Source organism: Oreochromis aureus, linkage group 3 (genome assembly GCF_013358895.1).
Source record: "Oreochromis aureus strain Israel breed Guangdong linkage group 3, ZZ_aureus, whole genome shotgun sequence".
Taxonomy (NCBI): Eukaryota; Metazoa; Chordata; class Actinopteri; order Cichliformes; family Cichlidae; genus Oreochromis; species Oreochromis aureus.
Genome location: NC_052944.1, coordinates 64,866,243 through 64,882,639, shown reverse-complemented (window position 1 = coordinate 64,882,639; position 16,397 = coordinate 64,866,243). Strand labels below are relative to the sequence as shown.

The window sequence follows — 16,397 nt, the reverse complement described above, 5'->3', positions numbered from 1 at the left end:
GTTTGTCTGTCTTACACAATGGACCAAATAACGAATACAAAATTAAACAAAAACAAAGTATTTTGTGCGATGTGACACATCTCACATGAATAAATACATAAATAATCAAAACAGTAGCTATATTAGTAGTGAAACAAACAACAAAATAAGTTAAAAACAAAACGTATAAATTCTAAACGAGCAAATCAGTCTGTGCATGATTACATTGCTCCGCCCATCAAAAAGTGACCTGTGCGAATATCACATCTCATTTATACGACTGATGAATGTTGGCTGGAAAATTTTTATTCCAATCTTACTTCACAGACATCTTTAATACATCACTGAGTCAGGCTGTCGTTCCCACAAGCCTCAAAGTTTCCATCATCATTCCTGTACCAGAGGTCGTGTCCCTCCTGCTTCAACGACAATGATACAATTTCAACTGCTCTGCACTCAGCCCTCACACATCTGGACACTCATACGTTAGAATGCTGTTCATAGACTTCAGTTCAGCATTCAACACCATCTTTCCCGAGGCAACTCATTCACAAACTGGATCTGCTGGAGATCAGCACCTCACTGTGTAACTGGCTGCTGGATTTCCTGAGAGGAAGACAGCAGACAGTACGGGTCGGCAGCAACACCTCCAGCACAAGAACACTGAACACGGGGCTCCCCAAGGATGTGTGTTGAGCCCCCTTCTCTTCACTCTGCCCCATATATATACATAGACACTGCTGTGTATATAAGATTGTATTGTATTCTCCTAAAAAGGTGTAGACACAGTAATATATTATTACTAATATTAACTACCTGAATATCAGTAAACCAAGCGACCCCTGTCTTCTAATTTCTTATAATTTCCGGTGTTTTAAAAGGTGAAGTGTTCAAAAGAACAACAGGCCTCATCTATGCTGAGGTGTTAAAGAGTCCTGCATGAAACCAACCAGGTGGACCAAGCTCTTATTTTAGGATGTGATGATAACAGCATACAAACTTACAATTACATGATAATAATACATTTGTAATACACAACATTTTGCTTGTAATTGGTGACATCTGTGATATCACATTTTTTTTCCATCAGGGGAGGAGAACGATGTGATTGAGACCTTTTGAGGTCAATATGGTGACTGAGCACAACGGGTGTAGAAAGCTTGTCAAAGCATTTGAACCCCACCTGTGTTCTTCCCACAGCACAGATGTTTCCTTCATCGTCCTTCTCACTCATTTGAGCTTTTTTTCATTTCTGTCACTGACACCAAGTAAAGCCCGCCCTCTTCCTCTGAGCACCAGGTTTCTATTATTACAAAGAAAAAAAACATTAAAAGAAGAAACCACAAACACAGTGTAGAGCCTTTTTGGTTTCTAAACACACTTAAATTAACTGAAAGCACAAAGCTGCTCCACAAACAGGCTCAATCAAAAACACAGATCATGATGATAAAAGTGGAGAGTGATCTTAATCATGCCAGATTTTTCAATTAAATCAAAATGCAGTTTTGGCAGCAGAGCACAGGGATGCACATGAGACTGAAAATTACATCTTCTGTATCTTTGTAGGTCCTGTGACTGTCTGGCAGTCGGTGACCTTCACCTCTGATGAAAAACTTAAATTATATCTTTTCTCATCTGATTTTAAAAAAGAAATGTGAGTAATGATTATCCAATCAATCATTGTCATTGTTGGCCAATACTGTGAAGACCAAACTAGGCTACCCATTCACTTAAACACTGAGATTCAAAGTATAATTAAATGATTATTGTCATACAGGCTAAATGACAGATATAAAAAGTATTTATTGTCACTAAATTGCACAAGATTTTTTATTTAACATCACCAAGCCAATGTGGTAGCTGTCAGGTTTTACAATACCAAAAATGAAATACAGATTACACAAACATGTGTACTCATATTTATGGCAAATGGCCTGTATTTGTATAACACTTTACTAGTCCCTAAGGACCCCAAAGCGCTTTACACATTCAGTCATCCACCCATTCACACTTTGGTGGTGGCATTGGTGGCTACATTGTAGCCACAGCCGCCCTGGGGCTCACTGGGGCTGCCGGACACTGGCGCCACCGGGCCCTCTGACCACCACCAGTAGGCAACGGGTGAAGTATCTTGCCCAAGGACACAACGACCGAGACCGTCGGATACGGGGCTCGAACCTTCCGATTACAAGACAAACTGCCAACTCTTGAGCCACGATCGCCCAGTTATGTATTTGTAAGCAAATAACAACGATATGGTCAGACCAGTTTGCCATTGTTCTTGACCCAGCTGTGGACCAGAATAAATTCCTAACACACGAACAACTGAACAGAGCAGTCAAACCAGTTTAGAGTTGTCAGACCTGTGCATGAATAAATGTGCATGTAATGATAGAATCAGTAGGGGTGGGTATCGAAAACCGGTTCTTGTGGGACATCTCGGTCCGTTTCTTTATTTCACCGCAACATTCTAAATTATGTTGTTTTGATTAAGCTGCTGCAGTGACACTTGAATTAGTCACTTTCTGTTGGCTGATTTTGTAGCAGAGGCTAACAAATGAATCGGCCTGCTGGTGCTAATTCCACAGGTGGAGACACGCTGGGACAGCACGTAAAGCCCGCCCTCTTCCTCTGAGCACCAGCTTTTCTTTCATTGCAAAGAGAAGAAACCATTAAAAAACTTAACCACAAACACACTGTCGTGCCTAACAGGGGTTAAGGTGATCACCCAGAGTCAAGTACATTGGTACCTACGGAAAGCGACGGTGGAGAGCACCAAAGTCTAAGCAGCTTGGAAAGAAAAGCGTCTGGACTTCTTTGAGTTGTTGAAGACGTTTCACCTCTCATCCGAGAAGCTTCTTCAGTTCTAAGGGTTAATGGTGGAGAGTCCCAGATTTAAACCTAGTGGGAGTTTCCCCCCAAAGAGGGACAAAGGACCCCTGGTGATCCTCTAATCACATGAGCCAAGGTGTGAAAGTGGGCGTGACACATTGGCTCATGTGATTAGGTAGGTAGGTGTATTTATGTGGAACATTGGTAATATTTCATTTGAACCTAGGCCAATATCAACGAGTTACAGCAAGCTTTGAGTTCATTTCAGACTGGATGTAGCCAGTTACAATTCAAGTCTCCCATAAGAAGTATTTTGTTAACTTCCAAATCAGATAAAAGCTTCGTTGAAGAGTGTACAGCATCACTAACACCTGAGGGTGTTCTATAGCAACATCAGCTGTGATGTGCAAACGTTTGGAGGCCTCGAGGGCCAAAAGGTCAGATCGCTGACTCACTGACTCAGAACAGGACGTTTACATGGAACTTGCTTTTGACAAATATTGCAGTACCTCCACCTTTTTTGGTTGATCTGTCCTATATACATTATAGCCATCAATACTTATAAGCCTACTTGTAATAGATTTGTTTAACCAGTCCAATGTGCCCATACACGGAGCATATCCATCATGGAACATAAGCTACCAAGATGGATATGATGTGGTTTAACATTCCCAGAGGTAAGAAGTAGCAGAAGAACGACACGCTTCAGCTTAAAGATTTCCTAGAATTATTCTTTAAGAAAGAGACATAGAACTATTATATTATTCCCTCTTTGTGCCCAGCAGAGGGCAATGCAAGCTTAAGCTGACTACCAGTGTAAATTACCCACATGCTCAAATATTCAGCATTAAATTAATAATATAGTTTTCATTCTAGAGTGACAATCAAATCATTGAAAACAAGACAAAGATTATGAGACAAATACAAACTCTTTATTCAAAACATGAACTTTTTGTTCCTAAAAATATATTTTAACAAAACCAAACACAGACTGAAAATATGGAAATCAAAGTAAAAGATTGATAAAAGAAAGAAACAAATGAAGCATATAAAAAGCTTGATACACTCGTTCTTTTTAATGTACACTACTGGATGAATGAAATAATAAAGTATGTTAAAAAAAGGTAATACCTGTACTATAATATATGACTTTTTTTAAGCTTGCCTCTCGAAACAATAATGAAAACCTCTCTTTTCTTTCTCAAAAAATAGTGGGAATGCTTTTAAGTTACCAAAAGGAAAATATGGTGAAATTACCAGCTGAAACATACTGTCTCTTATTTTTTGTCAGCTGTTTTGAAACACAACTTCTACAAAAAATCATCAGAATTAGACCAGGACATTGTTGTTTTAACTTACATAAAACAGACAGCAGGACATTCCAGTCAGCTGCATTTAGACTACCGGACAAACTCCCTGTGGTCGTGAGGAGGGCACTGCCTGACTATAGCGTGCAGGAGGCAGGAAACAGGATGACCCCTCATTAACTGTGAACTCAGCAGAATATTCACTATTCTTGATTTTGTACAATTAAACATCATGCATTTTTTACTAGAGAACTGGCATGTTAAAGACAAGATCTAATGATTCATACGGTTTAGGGCTGCAGTACATAGGTGAAAACAGCCTTTTTGTTGCTTGTGGGAAAACGATTTACACTAAAAAGAAACTGAAGAACAATTTTGAATATTCATGAGCAAAATTATTCAAATCTTTAACTGTGGATGGCAATGAAAAAAACTTTAATTCTGTAACATAAAGGGTTGCTCAGTTTGAATGAAGCTGCTTTTAGATGGTTTAAGTAAGGCACTTTCAATTGCAGCATTAAAGTCTCTGCTTAAACAAGGTAAACAAAAACAGGGCACCAAAATCTTAGCGCAAAAGGTATTCAAGATATTATTTCTGATACTTTCCCGCGCTCTATTTTCCTGCTATACAAAGCTTATTTACTGAACTGAGCTAAATAGCTAAGCTGTTTTACATAGTCGTGTTTCAAATCCACTCTGAACCCTTTATGACTCCATATTTGCTGCTACTGCTGGTGCCGCTGCTACCTCTGTCTGTATCTGCCCTGCTGGAGGCGTGTCTGTTGGTCTGCCGGTGTTTACGTTCACGGTGGGGCTTGCTGCGGTTGTTAGTGTGGCGCTGCAGCTGGATGTAGGTCTGATTATCACCCTCCAGGGTTTTCTGAGGTCTACCGCTGTCCTTATGAACAGCCCTGGGTGCATCTCCCTTCCCAGCTCTGCACTGGTTTTCATCATTAATGCTCATGTGCTCATGGTTAAAGCTCCCACAACATTTTGTCTTTGTTCAAAACTGCTTCTAGCACAACAAGAGTGAGCGGAGGCTGGAATGAGACTTAAAACAGCTTCAGTCCACATTTCAGTCTGTTGAGGTCTCTGTTGCTCCAGCGGAGGCCCTCAGCTGGCCGGGCTGGAGCCGAGGCCCCCAGGGATGCAGCCTCTGCCCATTTGCACTCCTCACTTCTCTCCGTGTCCATCGGTGAGGAATGCAAGGGACGGGCGTCCTGCCGGGAGTGTTGCATCTTGTCCAGCAGCATCTCCACAGTATATATGGGCTGCTGCTGCAGAGGTGTGCTGTCCTCGGAGCGCTCTGTCTGTGTGTAGATGCAGCAGAGCTGTAACAGCTTCTCTTTGGTTTCCTGAGGGGGGGGGTGCTCCATGTCATCCAGGATAAGCTGGATCAGGTGAGGCGTGCTGATGCAGGGGGCATCCAGACATGCAGAGAGAAGCTGCTGCCACCTCAGCTGGATGCGGTTGATAAAAATCCTGTCCTTCATTCTGGCTTTCTTCTGCAACTTTGTCTCAAAATGGTATTCAAATTTGTTGTTGTTGCAGAGGAACACTTCTGAAATCCATGCAGAAATATAGAAACACCTGTGACCGTTGGGCTCTTTTTTACTGAGCAGCTTCAGTTCCACAAAGAGCTTCTCCAGGAACAGGTGAATGAAAGATGGAGAGTTAAGCATCTTCAGCAGGAGCAGCCAAAAGCGCAGGAAAGTTTGTGGGACTCTGGGCTTAGTGGGACTGGCACTGTCAGAGGTTGCACAGCCTAATGTTTCCAGCTGCTCCATGGTGGGAACAAGAAATCCGTCCTCCAGCAGCACATCAATCAAAAGCTCACTGGACTCCAGTGCAAACTGCTTGATCTTACCCAGCAACCGACTCATGTCAGCTAAGGGGGCCTGCCACAAGCTCTTCTCCTTGTCTTCAAAAGACCCATCATCAGAAGCTTGGTACTGGTCCTTCTCATAAGAGATCAGCAGCTCCCGCTTTTCTGTAGGCGTCCACTTCTTTCTGCCTGGCAACGAGCTCATCCTCCTGGATGAGCTTGACATCAACTTCCTCATCCTCGCCATCCGACTGCAAGTCCCAGCGCTCATCGGGGGCTCCTCCCAGCTGTCTGGACCAAAACTCCTGCTGGAGCCACTCCAGGACCACCTTACATCCCTTTCGGCACAATTTCAAAGAAGGAAACTTGTGATGCAGGATTGCGTGCCTTAGATCCACCACCCACTCGGGGATGTTCAACTTTCTAGCCAGTTGCCTCAGTGGCTTGCCCCTTCTCCTCTGCCGGGACTCCACGGTAAGATTAACAAATTTTACCAGGGCCATCGCGTACATCATGATCAAGTCTTCGCCGGTAAGCTGTCCGGGCGGTCCCGCATCTGGCAGCGCACGCAGTGCGCTGTGGATTCCACGGTCAGGGGAAACTATCAGTGCACCTGGCCCTCCACGCCGATATCCTCTCTAACGCAAACCTCTGCTGGGAGGAGTCCATGGAAAAAAGGTAGTCTCGAACCTGGTCCCACTCCGCTTTGTTGAGCCAGGGTACCACATGGCGCTTTTTCTCAGAGCCCTTTTTATTCATGCGCGCTCAGGACCTCACGCTCAATCTCTCACTCACCGGGAAAAGCCGCTCAGCCCACGCAGAGACCACGCACAGATTTATATGACAGAGGACCGCGTTCAGAGCTTCGAGTTTTACCGCTGCTAGTCGTACAGCATCCAGGAAATGACGCCGACGTTCGTTTCGGCTTCGTTTGCGGCTGACATTCACCCCGAGGGCCCGCTGGCGCCACCTGGCCAACAGAGAAGGTATTGTGGGCGGGCCCTGTCAGATGCAAACTGGAAGGTATTGTTTCTGTAGTGGGAAAACAATAGAAATCCAGTGATTGACTAATCCAAAACTTCCAGTTTTTGTTTTTTCTTCTTCTTCCTTTTAGGGGATGTTGCTGTTGGAGAAGGGGTGAAGAGATTCTTCTTCTTAAAGGCAGTTTCTCCAGTACAGTCTGGTTTGCATTCACTCTAAAAAATGATTCATGGGGTTAGTAAGTAAAGCTTAAAATCAATAGCTTTTTCTGCATAAAAACTTAAGTTTGTTGCATGTACACATTGTAATCAGTTGATAACTTAATTTAATGAGTTGGTCGAAATGAAAATAAAGAAAACAGTCTTAGCTCAGTAATATATCGATTTTGAACAGACATTTCTGTGTTAACTTAACATGAAAGTGTATTCAGTTAATACAACTTAAAAATCTCGTAAGCGTCCTTTAAAAGCTGAGTACAAGGCTGACTTGCCCGGACATGTTGTGCTCTCAGACCACTGATCGAAAAGAAACGGAGGCAAAGAGAAAGCGGAGAAGCGCCATTTTGTATGCGGAACGTTATCAAACGTTAAAGCTTTGTGGTGAGTACAATTTTTGCCTTGTTTTATTCACAGCAGCTAATAACTCTAACTTTAACTCTATCAACACGCACTGCAAGAAATGCTTTTTACACAACACTAAACTCTTCCTCGGGGAGTGGTGGTGATAAGCTAGTAACGTTACACTTCTGGCTAACTTGTGAAGTAATTCGACCGTAACATTAGACTTTGTTAAGTTTTGTTTTACGGTGGCAGCCAAATGGTGTTAATTGACACTGAGCTTCTGTAGCAGTAGTTTTAACTCTGCAAAGACAGGGTAATACACGTTTTTCTTCTTTCTACTTTGAAATCGTTGCAGCGTTGATGAAGGTTTGACCAGCAAAAGGCTGGGCCGTTTACATTCATGACTAAACAAATGTAGGTTACTGAGTATACATTCGGTTTAACATCGATGCATTTTGATGTTTAAGTCCTAGAGTTATTTTTATGTGAGATTGAAGTTTGTTAATTGAGCCCTAGCTGAAGAACAGCCTGTGTCAAAGTTCAGTCAAAAAACGGGCGAGGAAGCGAACGCCATGTTGTAGAAACGCCACAGGAAAGATCTTAAAGTAAATTGTATACATTAACATGTTGTGCCTATTTGTGCCTTTTTTTATACAGATAAACCAAGAATTCAGAAGGATCACCACTGTTAACCTGGAGACAACATTCATGGCAAAGCTGGACCAGTACTCTCAGAAAATAATGTCCTTGCTGTCCTCAAGAGGAGGGGCTGCAAAAATGCGCATTCGGCGCATCCAGAACATGCTGCTAGAGGTATGAATGAATGAAATGTAGTTTATTTCAAATAGGATAATCCACTTTTTTTTTTCCAATAGGTGATATTGAGTCTTAAAGGTAGCTGTTTACAACTCAACTATGTCAAATTATTGTTTAGAGCTTGAGGCACAAATATCAATTAAAACTATAAATACTTAATAATAAAACAAATTATAGGTGATGTGGATCATGATTGGCAGAGTAATTTGCAAGATTTTGCAGTTTTTCTATTTGTTACCTGGATTTTTCAAGTTCATGAATTGATCATTTCAGAGAAATGGCTCTTTGAAATGATCAATTCATTATTTTGATTATCACTGGAAATCTATAATTGGTACAGTTCAGGCCATATAAAGTCAATCCTTTTTTTTTTTTTTTTTTTGGGATGTAATTATCAAAACCCATCCTCCTCGAAGAGCAGTTCGACATTCTTTTTCTTATTCACAGGGCGATTCTGTGGAGAGAAGGCGAGAGGTCGCTATCCGTGGCTTAGTGGTGTATCTCAGGGAAAAGGAGGAGGATCTCTTCAAAGAGCAGGTAAATCAGACATGACTATACTTTGTATTAGAGCTACGATCTAATCTATTATTAATTGATTTCTAAATTAATCGGCAACTATTTTGATAATTGATTGATCGGTTTGAGTAATTATTTTAGAAAAAGAAGTCCAAATTCTCTGGTTTCAGCTTCATAAATGTGAATGGTTTCTGGTTTCTTTACTCCTCTATGACAGCAAACTGAATATGTTTGACATTTGAGGTCATCATATTGGGCTCTGAGAAACATTGACATTTTTCACCATTTTCTGACATTTTCTGGACCAAACAACTAATCAGATAATCGAGAAAATTGTTAGTTGCAGCCCTATTTTGTGTTACTCTCATGTATAAGTATGATTACTTAAAACATTTATATTGATTCTGACCTACCAGGATGGTGGCGGGATATTACCAATGAAGTGATGAAGATTGTAACCAGAGGTGCCACAACGTCTGATCCAGCCAGCGCAAGGATCATACTTGAAGGAACAGAAGTCCTAGCAGACCTGGATGTACCCAGAGCCTGTGCCTTGCTAATGGGGCTGATATATGCACTCAACCTCAGCTACCCAAAAGAACTGAAAAACACTTTTGAAGTGTTTCAAAAGATATTCCTCGAGCTGGATGATCTGAAAGCCAGTCCTAAGGTAATGTCACTAAAAAGTAAACTCTTGTACTAAAAAATGTGAAGAGTGAGGCTATCCTCAAATTAAGCGGAAATGTTCCACTGTTGTTTGCAATGTGTTGTGTTACATACTGTACAGTAGGCAGTAGGTGTAAAGTTGAGCGTTGAGCATTAAGTACACCTAGTTCAAAATAATGCACTTTAAAAGGATAGCTCGGGTCTTTTGAAGTGAGGCTGTATGAGGTACATATGTATAGTGAGTGTATTACACACAGTAGATGGCAGTCAGTAAGCTCCACCTACGGAGAAGCAGACGGGGCCACCGGCACGCAAGATGAGCCTCCATCCTAATAAAACTGATGTCAGTTTAAATGTACATTATATCAAGAATATGTTTACTGCTTTATTTTGCTATCAGACAGCCTTTTCTGTGAGGAAAGAGAAGTTCTACTGCTTGTTGTTTCAATCGCTCTGGCCCACCAGCGTCCATGGACAAAAACAGCAATTTTACCTGACAGCACACAGGAGTTGCTGGTCTCCTGCTGCCTTGATCAGTAAGTGTAATTGTGTTATTTGGTGACTTTGGTGTTAGTTCGGGTTAGTTCAGATTTACCAAAGTCACACAAACAAACTGAGCCTATCGTGCGTGTCGGTGGCAGGAATGTGCTGACTGCTGTCTACTGTGTGTAATACACTCACAATGTACTTCATACTTAAAAAACCTAAACTATCACTTTAACACAAACAAACTTGAATCAGAGCATGACTGTCAAAATGTTCAGTCTTTTGAGACAGATTTACAGGGTGTTTTATGTCATTTATTTTATGGAGGCAACAATTTTGTCTGCTATTGAAATGTCAATGACTCTGGAATGGTGGACTGGTGTTCTAATAAACAGTTTGATCATAAAACTGGAATTTCAATGTGTAATTTATTGTATAATTGTAAGTTATAAGTTATTGTAAGTTATTAGTACTCAAAAAAATTAAGGTAACAATTTGCATGGATATTTCTGAGTAGAATAAAAGTAAAAAAATAAGTTTTAATAACTAAATGGAGTAATTTTTAAACAATTAAAAATAAGTTGGTTCAACTTAATTAAGCTTGTAGAGGACAAAGCAAATCATGTTGTTTGTACGTAAGGAATAGAGTTTGCCTAACTAGAGAACTCTTGTGGCATTTACGCTATAGTGGCTAAGCTGAAGTAACTTAAAAAGATCCATGCAAATTGTTACCTTAATTTTTTTACGTTAAGCCAACAAAACATTTTTTAGAGTGTTTGAATTTTGGCATGTATGTATGAAACTAGACTGGGCACATGTATAGTGGATTAAATAATGTAAATAATGTAATCATGTAAAGAAAATGTGTTTGTTATGTAAATGAGTTAATCGTGTTAAAATTACTGCCTGGATTTCTCATACGCAACATAACCTAGCTGTACTCTTTTCAGGGAACACAGATCTTACAAGACTGTTTGACAGTGAGCATTATCCTAAGTTACATTATCCTAACTGTAACCATAAAGATGGAAAATAGATTGAATACAGTTACAAAACTGTTTGTTTTTACCCCCGTGCAATGTTATTCTAAGTGAATTTATTATGTTTGATCTTAGGAAGAATAATGGGACATTCATTCATTCATGGTGGACCGTGTGTGTCTGGTATAAGTCCTGCAATCATCCATGTCCTTTTTGGTGGCTCACCTGAAACAGCTACGGTTCAGATTGAGGATTGCCCTGATATTGATATCCGCAGCACTATTCAGCTGGTTTGCATTTTGTACCATTATTTTAAAGAATTACCATCTCACTAAATATTGAATTTAGAGACATGATTGAATAGCCATCAGTACCTACTTTTTTTTCTCTGTCCTAGCTTGATGGCACTGCTGAATTAACAGAACTGCAACGAAGAAATGTTCTCGAGCTAGCCCTGACTTGGGACCTGCCAGGTGTCACACAAACCAATAGAAAGTGGCTGTATGAACGTCTGCTATTCCACGCTGTGAGTACTGACTTACTCTCCCCAGTAAATGTACATTTTAAATAGAAAAGCACATCAAACCTTCGGATGTGAATAAGTACATTTTTCATATACATTAAAAAAAAATCTCTTTTGAGGCCATTTGAAATGCTTTTACCAGTACAGTGGATGTTCTTTAAGTATTTAACATTTATGTTTATGAATGTGGTTTAATAAATTTGTTAAAAGCTGTATATAAATAAATGTAATAAAATGTGTTAATGTAACAAATAATGTAACAACGTGCTTTTCAATGCTTTCGTTTTAATAAAGAATACTTTTATATTTCTGTAAAAGCTTTATTACACTTCAGCTGAGTCCTCAGTAGGAAGCTTTACTCGATGTTGCTTCTTACGACCGTGGCTCAGGGGGTTGGGAAGGGCACCTGTAACCGGAAGGTCACCGGTTCGATTCCCGGCCTCTCTGTCCTGGTCGTTGTGTCCTTGGGCAAAACACTTTACCCTACCGCCTACTGGTGTTGGCCAGAGGGGCCGATGGCGCGATATGGCAGCCTCGCTTCTGTCAGTCTGCCCCAGGGCAGCTGTGGCTACAACCGTAGCTTGCCTCCACCAGTGTGTGAATGTGAGCGTGAATGAATAATGTCATTGTAAAGCGCTTTGGGTGCCTTGAAAAGCGCTATATAAATCCAATGCATTATCATTATTATTATGTTGACGAGTTTGAACCCCAAAAGCAACGGCAACAACAGCAGCAACAGCAGCAGCAACAACAACAACAACAGGAACAACAACCTGAAGAGTCAGAGCTCTGACCCTTTCAGCATCATCCATGTTTCCATCCTTTTTCTCCGACACGCTTTCATGTGTTTCAGCTGCAGAGTAAACAGAAGTCACAGGTGGAAAGAATTCTAACGGGATCATAAAGATCGGAGGAACTTTTTAGTTTACATTTAATGAACTCCACAAACTCACCTGTGACTGTGAGGTCAATGAAGTGACTGATCTCAGTGTGAACTCTTTTACTTCTCACAGGGTTCCTCACTGCTATGTGACACTCATAAATCCCAGCGTCATTAAACGTGACGTTCTTCAGGATCAGAGAAACGTCTCCGTCCTTCATCTCCGGGTCCCTCAGCTTCACTCGGCCATGAAAAGATGGATGTTGGTAGTTTTCATAGGAGCGCTTGTTCCCGTAGAAGTAGACGTAGCCGTCTGTGTTCAGGTCAGCTCTGCTCCACTTCAGCACTGAGATTATTTCATCTGTGGAAATCTGACTCTGAAGAGTGACGTCAGCTCCAAGCTTCACCTGAACATCCTGCTGAAGAGCTGAAGACATGACAATAATGTTTTTTTTCCTCTTTTTTAAATTTAGTTTCAGAAAACATTTTATTAATTATTAATCCTGAATGAAATTAATTAATAATTGTTACCAGCTGCTCCCACTCACAATAAAATAAAACATTGACTCAGACAGAATAAGGCAATCCAATAAAAATAAATAATTTTGGGGGGGAGACAGTGGGGACAGAGCATCTCCTTGGTAGATCCCGCACTTGATGGTGACTTGTGCTGTGGGCGTGAAGTTGGCCTCTAGTGTTGTACGCCACATCCCCATTGAGTTCCTGATGAAGGCTCTTAGGGTCCTGTTGATCATTCCAGGATCCAGCTGTGGGGCATTGAGTCATAGGCCTTCTTGTAATCAATCCAGGCAGTGCACAGGTTGGTCAGCCTAGTCTTGCTGACTGCTCGGTCCTTTCTGTGCAGTAATGTATCGACCAATGTGCCTCTTCATCTTTGCCGCTATGATGCCTGACAGGAGCTTCCATGTGGTGCTGAGGCAGGTTATTGGTCGGTAGTTGGAGGGGACCGTTCCCTTCTGGGGGTCCTTGAGAACCAGGACTGTCCAGTCTTCGGTTAGCCATTCTGGTTGTCTCTCGGCAGCTAGCAGCCAATTCATTTGTGCTGCCAGGTGCTTGTGGAGTGCAGTCAGCTTCTTCAGCCAGTAGGCTTGAACCATGTCAGGGCCTGGTGCTGTCCAACTCTTCATACTGGAGACCCTTTCTTGGATATCTGCCACTGTGATGGTTACTGGACCCTGTTCAGGGAGGTTGCTGTGGTCTCCTCTCAGATCCACTAGCCACCGAGCGTTGCAGTTATGGGCTGTGTACTTTTTACAGTATTGCTCAATCTCCAGCCTTGGTGGTGCTGTTCTCATGTTGTTCCCCTGCCACTGAGAGTACACCTTGGCTGGTTCTGTGGAGAACAGCTGGTTTATTCTCCTGCCTTCTATCTCTCTGGTGTACCTCCTCAAGTGGCTGGCCAAGGCTGTGAGTCTTTTCTTGGCAGTTTCCAAGGCCTCAGGTATGGACAGCTTGCTGTATTGTTTATGCACCAATTTGCTGTACTTCTTAGGCGCCTTCTTTGTCGCACCTTTCTGCAACTCCGATAGTTGGCTGACCTCTCTCCTTGCTCCCTTGAGCCTCCAGCCTCCTCCATGGAGATCTTCTGAGTGTACTTCACATAGTCTTGGTAACCGGCTACGGAGCTACGGAGGATCCAGGTTTCAAGCTTCGCCATGACAATCCTTCTTCTATTGCACTTGGGGCTTGGTGTATACATATATATGTATGTATGTATGTATGTATATATGTATGTATAGATAGATAGATAGATAGATACTCGCCAAATAAAATGACAGAAGCAAAAGCAACCAATGCAGACTTCATCGAGATGTATAATGGACATATATTTTCTTTTTACCGTTCAGTCTGTGTCACGGTGTCCCATTGATTCTCTGCTCAAAGAATCAGGTTTCTATGTACTATCTGTTGAATTTCGCGTTACTGACACCAGCAAAAAAAGCCCATTTCAGCAGCACAAGCTGTGTGTCACATTACATGTGGTTTGTGACACTCAACTATTTGTGTGTGTCAATGCCTGTGAGGCTGAGTCAACTCCCCAGTCTGTGGCTGTCTGGGACTGTGGGCTCAATGGTGATGAAGCTCAAGCTGCTCTCTGTCCTTGATGCTGAAACCTCTGAGCTGAATGAAGACCTCCAGAGGAACCACCTCTGAAGATCAGCCCAGAGAATAATGTGCAGAGACCCAGAAGGAATTTGTATCAGCTCACTTTCAGTTTCATTAACGAGATCAACGTCATGACTCACGCTGTGTTCACTGAACCAGTGGAGTGTAGGAGGGCTCAGAGGATGTAACCACACACAGGCTTCATGCTGACTGAGATTTACACTTTGGTAGCTTTCAGTTTGAAACCAGGAATAAACTGCTTCACTGAACCTCTGCAGAGCAGCTTTTTATGTTAACAATCACAACACAACTTATTAACTTGAAAAATATGAAATTGTTTTAAACATGACCAAATGATTTTGTGACTTCTTTCAATAAATAACCAAAAGCTGTGCCTGCAGCTGATGGTTTCCTGTTTGTCTTTTATCCTTTAAAATGTTATCTTGGTTTATTTGTGACTCTGAGAACGTCGAGGTAACAGGAAGATGTTTTATTTGCACTGAAATGAGTTTTACACTTGTGTTCACTGCAGACTGTCAGGATCTGCTTCACAGTGTATTGTTTATATTCTGTGTTTGAATGAAGGGATTCAGAGACCTGTATGATCTCCTCCTGCAGCTCCTCACTCTGATTGGCTGCTGTAGTAGTGAACCGTTTACCTTTGACCTCTTTAACTTCGCTGCTCTGTGTTGTTTCCTCTTTTAGAAAAATAAAAGAGCCGAGCGTCGACAGGCGGTGTCTTTGACTGGATGTTACCTCGCTGTGAACACACAGGGTTCATATTTGAAGATAGGAACCAACCAAATATTTGTTTTGTCAGACTGTAGAATCTGAATTTTGTGTGAACAACAAGGAGCCATGGATCCAGCCTGCCTTAGTACCAGCTGAGCATCACAGCCTACCTCAGTGTTCTTGCTGACCATGTCGTCTCTTTCAGACCACATCTGCTGATGGCTGCTTCCAGCAGGATAACACACCACTGATTTCAAACTTTTTCTTTAACATTATGAATTCACTGCGATCAGACGATCGCCACAGTCACCCTATGAAACACAAACCTTTAGGATGTTCTGGAAATCTTCAGTAACTTTGGGTATTATGTCAGTTTGGACCAAAATATCTGAGAAATGTTTCCAGTATATTTTTTTTTAAATCTATGACATGAAGAAGTGTATTCATAACCTTGCCCCTCCTTATCTCTGTGATCTGCTTTATATCACCACTGTTTCCTGCTCTCTCAGATCTTCATCTTGTTGCTCCTTCTCTCACCTTATCACTGTGGGGCACAGAGCTTTCAGTCGCTCTGCTCCTCGGCTCTGAAACTCAATTCCTTCAGTCCAAAGAAATATTGATTCCCCTTTTTTAAGTCACAACTCAAAACCTACTTGTTTTAACTGGCTTCCTCACTTTAATACTGATTTTACTTGATGTCAAATCTTGTTTATTTTATGTGTGTTTTGTTTTTATTTGTTGTTTTTTTGTATTTTAATTTATTAGAGTCTATTTTAATCTACTGTTTTATTGACATCTTTGTCTCTTTTTAAGGTGACCTTGGGTTTTAGAAATGCACCCTAAAATAAAATGTATTATTAGTAGTAGTAGTATTTTTATTAGTATTAGAAGTGAAGCAGTTCCAAAGGCAAAAGGGGAGTTCAACTTGATACTTGACAGGTGTTCCTAATAAAGTGGCCAGTGTGTGTATAACACCATAACTAATTCAACAATATGGCCACATATTCTAGGGGTTGAGCAGGTGACCCATAGTTTATATATGTTAGTGTGATGTTTGCTCCATATCAGAAACAAAACAGCTGCTGCTCATTCACAAAGTGGAATTTTAAAATTTGGAGCGCTGCAGAAACAGTTTGACAGCCTGTTGTTGCAGGTTAATGTCAGTAGATGGCACCACTGGAGCATGA

The 16,397-nt window shown here is 41.4% G+C and overlaps 1 long non-coding RNA gene and 1 pseudogene across 1 annotated transcript; one reads left to right on the top strand and one right to left on the bottom strand.

The window, feature by feature from the left end:
• Window positions 1–3,816: 3,816 nt before the first annotated feature.
• LOC120436793 lies at window positions 3,817–7,420 on the bottom strand (annotated as a pseudogene).
• Window positions 7,421–9,247: 1,827 nt separating this feature from the next.
• On the top strand, window positions 9,248–16,033 carry LOC120437031. Its single transcript, XR_005610773.1, has 4 exons — window positions 9,248–9,486; window positions 11,084–11,238; window positions 11,346–11,474; window positions 15,184–16,033. It is a non-coding gene; the product is annotated as an uncharacterized LOC120437031 (long non-coding RNA).
• The last annotated feature ends 364 nt before the right edge of the window (window positions 16,034–16,397 follow it).